The following is an 8,560-nucleotide window of genomic DNA, read 5'->3' on the forward strand; positions in this document are numbered from 1 at the left end:
AACCCAGAGATGCTCAACCACTGAGCCACATGTCCAGCCTTTTCATTTTTAATTTTGAGAGAGTGTCTCGCATTAGGACTTCACTAATTTGCTGAGGCTGGCTTTGAACTTGTAATCCCCCTTCCTCAGCCTCCTGAGCTGCTGAAATTACAAGCTTGAGTCACTGTGCTCAGCTTGCAAATGCCTTTTTAAAAACTTCCTTTTCAGAAAAACTGAACTATCAAAGGTCTCATTGTGAAGAACTTTGAAGTTGACTGGGATATTAATGTAGATTATCTGATTGCATGTCTGCACTCAATCTCAAGTAGAATGGTTCCAAAGACTTCCACTACAGCATTTATCACTTACAATAGAATTGCCCCTTACCTTAATTCTCCTCTAAATGTTAATCTCTGGGAGAAAGATTGTATTATTCACCATTAATGTGAATTCTCACTAAAAAAAAAAAAACTTCCTTTTCAATAAGTTACAACATCATTGAGAGTGGTGTATGGTAGACGATGACATAGACCCAGGACTTCAGTGCAATCATAATAGTTACTTTAAATGATAACTCTCTTTGTTTTTCCTAGGAAGTTTCAAATTTACTTTGTTAAGCATGCCAATTTTTATACTCAAATATCATCTTCAAAAATACACACAGATTGCTTTTCAGTTAGAAAACTGTGAATTGTCCCACTGTTGTCATGTATTTAAAAAAAATAGTAAAATCAATTAAAAAAAGAAAACTGTGAATTGTCTAAAATCTATACTTCAGTCTATCATTATGACAATTTTGGTAGTCAGAAATTGTTAGCTTGTATCCAGAAACTAATGTTTTAAAAAAACTAGCTATTTGGTTGGCTTCCTATAATGAATTAAATGTGCTTCACTATGTTTTTGAATGAAATGTGGTAGAGGCTATTTGGACACCAGTATAATTCTAAAACACACACACAAAAAAAAAAACCATTAGGATGTGCTTCTAATGTTTTATAAAGTAATTCTATACAGTGGTGGCTTTATTCCCACGTGAATAATTCTTGTTAACAATTCTTGCAATAAACTTTGTTGCTTTGTTATCTTTCATGGAAAAAAATTAATCAGGAATTGTTCACAAATTGTAGTTTGAAAATGCCAGTTTAAGGAGTTGAGATCAAGTAAATACCTGGGTGCTAACCACAGGCACCAGAAACAGAAACTATGAAGTCTCCTGAGCTGCTTGTTTCATCCCCCAAATAGAAACTCCATCCTGAGTCTTGGGTTAACTGTTCCCTTCCATTTCTTTAAAGAATTTTACAATAATTGTTTCATCCCCAATCAAATGTTAGTTCATTCTGCCTGTTTATAACCTTCCTGTGCAGTGACCTCCTGCTGCATGTGTGTTTCTGTGATGCACATAACATGTAGAAGCCTTATCCCTCCTGTGCAAGACTGTCCTTCATTCACTTCAATGCAGAAGTTTTACTTTTGATGATTATACCACCATGTGGTACTTTCCTGTGGATGTAAAAGTGGTTGATTCCACTCTGCCATAAACATTAGTGCACAGTCTCCTGTACACACAGGTAAGAAAGATCTCAAGCATAAAATCAGGAATAGGGGGCTGGGGTATGGCTCAGTGGTAGAGCATTCAACTAGCATGTGTGAGGCACTGGGTACAATCCTCAGCACCACATAAAAATAAATAAATAAAATCAAATTGTAACCGACATGATTCTGCAATCTGCATTTGGGGTAAAATTGGGGGTTCATAACCCACTTCAATCTAATGTATGAAATATGATATGTCAAGAGCTTTGTAATGTTGTGAACAACCGATAAAAAAATAAATAAAAAATTTTTTAAAAATGAAAAGGAAAAAAAATCAAATAAAGTCATTGTGTCCATCTACAATTAAAGAAATATATTTTTAAAAAACATAAAGAATAGGATTGTACCATTCAAAAGCATATTTTATTCAACCTAACTGAATAATGCTAATTTCCAAGGTGCTTGCACTCATTGAAACTTTTACCAGGAAATTATGAACATTCCTGAGGCTGCAGTTCTGTGGCCTCTGGCCTCCCCTGCCCTGCCAAGTACTGTAAAGAAAACACAGAACTGACAGGGAGCAGGGAAGAGTGGAGAGCCACTGCCTTGTAAAAACCACACAGGCCTCTCATTTCCACATTTGATCAGTAACCTCCTTTCCTTTGCTGACACATGACATCACACTGTCAGAACCTAGGTCCTGATCCTGCTTCCTTTTAAATAAGTGCATGGAGTACATTCATGTGTTTGGAATCCTCCAAAATAAAAAACAACAAATAAGAAAAGAAGAAAGGGTGGGAGGGAAAAAGGAAAGGAAGAAAAGACAAAATTAAATAGAGAACAAGAGATTAACTGGAAGCAGTGAATATAACATTATCAAAATACAAGAAAATTAATCCATTGAATAATAGAAATGTTAAGAAGCTTGATGGGGCTGGAGATGTGGCTCAAGCGGTAGCGCGCTCACCTGGCATGTGTGCGGCCCAGGTTCGATCCTCAGCACCACATACAAAGATGTTGTGTCCGCCGAAAAATGAAAAATAAATATTAAAATTCTCTCTCTCTCTCTCTCTCTCTCTCTCTCTCTCTCTCTCTCTCTCTTTAAAAAAAAGAAGCTTGATGAATTATCTGTTATTGCACATCAAACTAAATGACTACTCCAAAACAAGAAGTCTCTACTAACTCCAGAGCTAATGCAAAGAGCAGCAAAATGGAACCAAAGCAGTGGGAGAAATTAGATAAAGAATTTCACAAGCTAGAATAAGTAATAGGTCACAGGCACACAGATAGAACCAATTTGTTAGTCCAAGCCCTCAAAGATACAGCTGCCAAAAGGAATTGAACTTACCAGCATGTTACTAAGGGAAACACCTGTTGGAAAACATGGGGTGGGAGCTAGAAATCACTTGGAGAGGCTGCAGGCTGAGGTACAATGAGACCTGGGTGGTGAATAGAAGGAAATAAGTGTGCAGGTTCACCAAACTACAGAAAACCTAAGGAGAGTAGAGCCAGACTACAGAGGAGTCCTCTTCACAACTGGCCATCAGAGGCCTCCCATGCTTCTGAGGAACTGGCCTGCCTCAATGACCCTGCTGTGACCAGTCATCGGCTGGGAATAGCAATGGGAAGAAGAGCAATGGGAAGAAGAGCCTCTGCACCAATATTGCCCTGGGTTTCAGACAACAGTGGAACTCTTGAAGTGAAGCTTGGACAGGAATGGACTCTACAGCAAGTCCAGCTGTGGTGGAATTAGCCACCATCCCTCATGGTACTGGGGTGTAGGTGAGGAAAAAATGCAGAATGGAACTGAACCTAGCACCAGTGGGAGAATCGGAATGGAGGATCCTGGGGTCCAGAGGGAGGCCATAACATCTATGTACAGAAATAACCTTTCAGAAACAAGTTACTGGGCCCTGGTGAGACAGAATTCTTGACCATGGGACAACAAACAACTATAGGATGGCAAGTGCCCAAATGAATGGGTTTCTGTTTAACTCAAAAGGTCCTAAATTGGACAGGTCATATACCTAGACAAATTGGGGCTCACAATGGGACTCTGGTCCCACAACCCAATCCTGCATAATTGGCACTGATACCCTGGCAGATGGAGGAACTCCACAGTGGGCTCCAGGTCTCTGGAGAAAGGGCTATCACAGTGCTGAAGACCAAATGGAAAGCTCTGACACTGTCTCCATCCCAGCCATGCAGAGGTGTTGGGGGGAAGGTCTTGCAGAAATTGCATCCACTGTTAAAGAGATGAATGGGGGCTGGTAATATAGCTCAGCTGATAGAGAGGAAAGATTCAGGAGTGGTGGCACCTATTACACTTTTCAAAAGAATGTCTCCAATGACCTAAAGACTACTCACTAAGCTCCAGGTCTTCACAGTACCTGCCAATACCACCACCCCAGGTACCAGGCTTTATATGCGGATCTTCGGGAGACACACAAACCACAGTAGAGTGTGTGTGGGGGGTGGTTTGTGTGAGTCGTTGTGTAAATTTATTCATTCTACAATTTTTTTTGTTTTTTTAAGAGATTGGGTCTCACTCTGTTACCTAGGTTGGTCTCAAACTCTTGGGCTCAAATGATCCTCCCACCTCAGCCTCCCTAGAAGCTGGGACTACAATCATGAGCCACTGCCATTGCACCCAGCTTGCAAAGATATTTTTTAAGGCATTGAAATTTTATTAGGAAGCAAACACACAAAAAAATAAGCAATTTTTTGAAATGACCTAAAAAATATATATTTAGTATATTCCATGGTTAGAACAATTCTTCAGATTGGAATAAATGACTCTGCTAACATATAAGCAATTTAATACTGGTTTAAAAAATAAGAAACAAGAAGCAGAAATATCTGGTCCCTGTATTTCCCCAAGTATCCATCAATCTACCACTGGTCTATTCATTATACATCATCTATCTACCAATGTCTATCTTCTTATCATTTTATCGAAGGCACAATTGCACTTGGTCAAATTTACTGGAAGCCACATGGGATGAATAAATATAAACATTGGCTGATATAATAAACATAAAAGTAATAAAACTTTTAAAATTTTGATGAAAATAGGAGCACTATGTCAATAATGAAATATTGTAGTTGAACCCTAATTAATAGAACAGACAGAATCACTGAGGTTTGGGGTAGATAAAAAAAGATGAAAACTACGTTAAACAAATATTAAGGCATTAATAGCCTAAGAATGGTCAAAAAGAGAAGAACCATCGAATCATTTCAGGAATATTGAAGAGCCACACACTGCAAGGATCTCTGACTAGGATGGCTATGCAGGCACCCAGCACATCAGCTTCATCCATGACGTGGGTAGTCAGTGGGATGGTGTGACCCTGTTTACAGTTCCAGAGGAGATCCCTGGTAGCCCTCCTTGAGGTGGGGTCCCTGCCAGATGTTGCCTCAACAACATCATCTTCAGAGACTTTATGCATCTTCAAGGTCTGTGCTTCATTCGCCACTCAGTGGCCTTGAAGATGCATCACACTTGTCTAGCAGGTTAAAAGCCAATTGTAAATTTCATGAAGACACATATTTTGAAGTATTCCTATCATCACACAATAGAAATGTCATATCCATGAATATAGGTCTTTCCACTGCTTGAAGGCCAGAGATCTTGCACAAATGTTTGATCTGAATACCTGCTACCGAATCAGTAGATTCAGCTTAAAAATACTTTGCTCTCTTCCTGGGCATAGTGGCACACACATGTAATCCCAGTGACTCAGGAGGCTGAGGTAGGAGGATCATAAGTTTGAGGTCAGCCTCAGCAGTTTAGTGAGGCCCTAAGCAATTTACAAAAACCTTTTTCAAAGTAAAAAATCTGTCGATGTAGTTCAATGGTAAAGTGCCCTAGGTTCAATCCCCAGTACCAAAAAAATTAAAAATAACACTAACTCTCAACTGTTTCCTAAGGTTAGATGGTTTCAGGTTTGTTTTCAAACCAGGGTGGGTATATCAAGAAAATGTTCCTTCTAATGTAACAAATCATGCAGGAAACACAGCATGATTTCAAATTTTTTTAATTTCTCAAAATTTATTTTATGACAGAATATAGTCTATCCCTGTTAATTTTCTACTTGTCATTTTTTGTGTGTTTGGTTCTCTATATATAACAAATAGGTCAAGGAGGCTGATAATGTTGTTAAGCCTTCTATATTATAATTCCTTTCAACAAAGTGAGGGGCTTAAAATCTCCAAATATGATTGTGGATTTGTATTTATAGTTTTATTAATTTCTACTTCATGTATTTTGGAATTTTGTTATTAGGTACATACATGTTTAGGATTCTTATACTTTCTTGAAGAAGTCACCTTATTATGGTTATGAAATGTTCCCCTTTATCTCTGAAAATACTTTTTCTTGACATTTATTTTATATTAATAGCTCTACTTCATATTTCTTGTGCTTATTTTTCCCTTCTTTTGCTTTTAACCTATTGGTGTATTAATATTTAAAGGATGAAATATGTATAGAGCATAGTTATTGTTTCCTTTTACACAGGTTGAACAATTATTACTTTTAATTACAACATCTGTATCGTTTATATTTAAATTAATTATTGATATTGTTGGGGGAAAAAAAGAACCCCTGGCATGAAAATTAGTGAAAAATTGGGTAAATGATAGTTTTGATGTAATATTGCAGAAAATGGGTTGAATAGTCCTGCTATAGAGAGAAGATTGTTGGAAGGTTTTGTTTCAACTCTCATCTATCATATGGTACACAGCAACAGATTTATTTTAATGTTTGTTAAACTTTTTATTTTGCCAGTAAAAAATAATATATACACATATACATAAAGCTATTGGAGATATTTTATAAACAAGTACGTATATTGCAAATGTTAAAATAATAATAATAAAGAAAACAATAAAATATTCCAAGCCTTGGGCACATCATCCTTTCCTGGAAAGATAGCTTATTTGTATCAGGCCACAAGGCCATACAAGAAAGTACTAAATAAGCCTGGGATTGGGGCTCAGAGGAAAAGCGCTCACCTAGTATGAGTGAGGCTCTGAGTTTGATCCTCAGCACCACATAAAAATTAAATAAGGGTATTGTGTCCACCTACAACTAAAGAATAAATGTTTTTTAAAAAAGAAAGAACTAATAAAATCATTCCCAGTACATAGGCAAATAAAATTTCTTCAGATTGCTTGCTGAGAAGATATTGCTACATTTAATTCCAGTTTTCCTGGATTCTGGGTGGACTAGAAATCTATATCCCATTGAAATCACAACATTATTGCTCAGGCAAAAACAGATTCTGCTTGGATGTCATCTGTCCATAGTTTACAAAGGGTCTAACAGCTGGAAGGTAGCTGACTTTTTTTCAATGAAATCTCCCAAAGCAACATCAAAACTGAAGTTTCAGTGGTTGAGTGCATGGCTCCAGGGCAGAAACATCAGGAGGAAGGACATGGCAGAGGAAAACTTCTCCCCTCATGGCATCCAGAAAGCATAGAGTGAGGAGCCAGGGACAAAATGTAATCCCCAAGGGCACACCACCACTGGCCTACTTTCTCTAGTCAAGCACTACCCAGTGATTCATTCAAATTATTAATTCACCCAATGGATTTATCCACTGTTGAGGTTATGTAATAATTTAATAATTTAATCATTTCATAATTTAATCATTTCACCTCTGAACATTCCTATATTGGATATCACCTTTCCAGTACATGAGTTTCTCAGGGGACATTTCAGATCCAAACCATAACCGTGAAATTGCCTTTTCTTTTCTTTATCACTCATTTCCAGTAGTTAGAACAAAGAAAACTGTGCTTGTAGTAGTCAGGGTTCTACAGAGAATCACAACTAACAAGTTGTGTATCTACATGTATTTCTGTCTATCTGTTGAAGGAGATCCTTTAAGAAATTGTCATATGCAATTTTGGAGGCAATGACTTGAAAATATTTAAGGTAGACTAGCAGGATGGAAGCTCAGGAAGAGCTGATGTTACGCTTCAGTCCAAAAACAATGATGAGAAAATAAATCTTTGGGGGAGCCAATCTTTTTCTTAAGGTCGTCTATTGATTAAGTGAAGCCCAACCACATTTTGAAGGGTGTCCTGCTTTACTCAAAGACTACTGACTTAAATGTGGATTTCATCTCAAAATGCCTTTACAACATCCAGACATGTTTGACAAATAACTGAGTATCGTGGCCCTAACCAATTTGACAAATAAAATTAACTATCACCAGTTCCCCCATCATCAATTTGGCACACAGAAGCATCTCCCTAAATCACAATGTACATCTAAATAAAGAGAATAACAAGTTATACTTCCACCTAACATGATAAGACTCACCTGCATACAACTGAACTACACCCATGATGTCCTCTCCTCCTCCCCTTGATAGACATCCCAAAATTCAAAACACTAAGACATACACTTAACAATGCTTAATACTTTGATAAACAGTCAAAATTATTTGTTACATATAAAAGGGTGAGATTCAAGAAAATAAGTATATTTGATCAATAAATACATACCACAAACATATTCATAATAAAATAAAGAAGATATGCAAATGAAAATTACAGTCCTCTCCTCTGAAAATGGTCATGTGTTGCTGCTGGTACTCATAACTATCTTCTTCCACCTCCCATTCCGTATTCCCTTCAATTCAGCAAGTAGTTCAGCTGCCTGTGGCATTTCTCCTGCTGTGGTGATGCCAACCTCCATTCCTGAAGGGTCCTGGCCACTCTTAGTCCTGCCTGGGTTGGGCTGATGTAGTTTCCCATGGACATTAAGCACAGGGGATGTAACACTAAGAGGCACCCTAAGGAACTCCTGTATTCCAAACATTCCCTTCCTTCCCTCCCTGGGGAGCAGCTGTCCCATGTCCCCCTGGCTGCCAGGATCCATCACTCAGGCCCACCAGCTAACTCCACCCTTGGGTTCTTGACTCAAAGCAAGAAGAGCCCAACATGGCCAGTGACAGTTGTCCTTTCCAATTCAGTGAACTCATTGTTGTCTCTTGATGGAAGCATTTCTTCTGTGAAACTAAGATCTCCATGT

This window comes from Spermophilus citellus, assembly GCF_964194105.1.
Source record: "Spermophilus citellus genome assembly, chromosome: 5".
Classification (NCBI taxonomy): domain Eukaryota; kingdom Metazoa; phylum Chordata; class Mammalia; order Rodentia; family Sciuridae; genus Spermophilus; species Spermophilus citellus.